This window comes from Octodon degus, unplaced genomic scaffold, assembly GCF_000260255.1.
Source record: "Octodon degus isolate 3935 unplaced genomic scaffold, OctDeg1.0 scaffold00103, whole genome shotgun sequence".
In the NCBI taxonomy this organism is placed as follows: Eukaryota; Metazoa; Chordata; class Mammalia; order Rodentia; family Octodontidae; genus Octodon; species Octodon degus.
Genome location: NW_004524679.1, coordinates 10037611 through 10039159, shown reverse-complemented (window position 1 = coordinate 10039159; position 1549 = coordinate 10037611).

Below are 1549 nucleotides of genomic sequence, written 5' to 3'. Positions count from 1 at the left end.
GCAAAGCCAACCCTACAAAGGCTACTGAAAATGTTCTAGAGAGGGAACAAAATGATCAGAACTCCACCAAGGAGAACAGAAGATACCCACTAAATAGGGTAAACTATTAAACACAGGACAAAAAGGAGTACATGACAGCAGTTAAATAACATGTGAATCATAAGTCAATACGTATCAATTATAACCCTCAATGTAAATGGACACAATTCACAAAATAAGGGAAATAGACTGGCACAGTGGATTAGGAAACAAAATCCAACAATATGCTGTATACAAGGAACACATTTAACTCATCAAGACATTCATGGGCTAAAAGTCAAAGGATGGAACACAATACTACATGCTTCCGCACCTCAGAAAAAATATTATAGGTGTGTAAACTCAGCAAAATATTCTAAAAGAGTCCAGTAGCCCATAATAATATTGGGTCTTCCACCTGACTGGCAATGTCAGAAATTGTTGACCTGAGTCCCCTACAGCTCAATATAACAGGATGGCTTTACTTCTTATCCTTCATTTTTATACTTTTCTGCTGGATGGTTAAGACCAATGTATAGCAGGACTTATGCAACAAGAGTTGTAGCTTTTGGGTCTGATAAGCCCAGAGAAATCCCCACAGGATATATCCTGAGTTCCTGTACCTCAGATTGTAGAACCTATGTCAGTGTCAGTCATATGGATGAGTCATCGCCATTGCTTGGCCAATGTGTTCTCGGAAAGCATAAGAGAAAGTTTTCTCTCCATGTAACTCTCCTTAGGCACACTCTATATCAGCAATCATTTTGATCTTTGGCCCCATACTTTCCTTCATCAGAAAATTTGGGACACTACCAAGTTATATGACGTAACAGTACAAGATCTCATACATCCTGAGACTTAGTTGAACTTAGAAGGCTAGGGGCAAAATGTTGGCTTTCTTTGAAGCCCTTCTTTTTCTCTAATTTTGCTCTTCTTACTTAGGTTGTTAACATCCAGAAGACAAGCTTATGGTTATTACCATACAACTTAGGCTGTTAAGCTTAACCTTACTATCTGTCTGAATATCAAACATCTTAGGCATAAAAGAAACAGGTATTTTTCATCAAGTATTGATAAGTTGAACTTTAAATCCCTACAGAATATGATAAAAAACAATTAAAATTAGAATATATTTTTAAAATAGGCGTAAAAATTATATAATTCTTATATTTATACAGAAGTCCGAATATCTCACCACATACAACCTTGAAGCAGGATCGTCGCACATCATTCATTTTCCTGTCTCTTGCTTTCATTCACCACTCCCTACTTTTTGAACAACAATTTACCCGAGAGACAGCATAGCAGCAAATGGCATGTCATGACAAGCAGCCCATATTCAGAATACCAGAATGATAGGCACTCCAAGCATGAAACTACTATTACAGGTTACCATCTGCAGTGCAGTTGCTTAGTTCACAAGTGTAAGTATATATAGTTAGTCAGGGTGAGAATATTGTCAATTAATTGCTACATTCAAAAATCTTCTGAAGATTCTCAGGATCATTGCCTTTCTCATCTTCTATATATA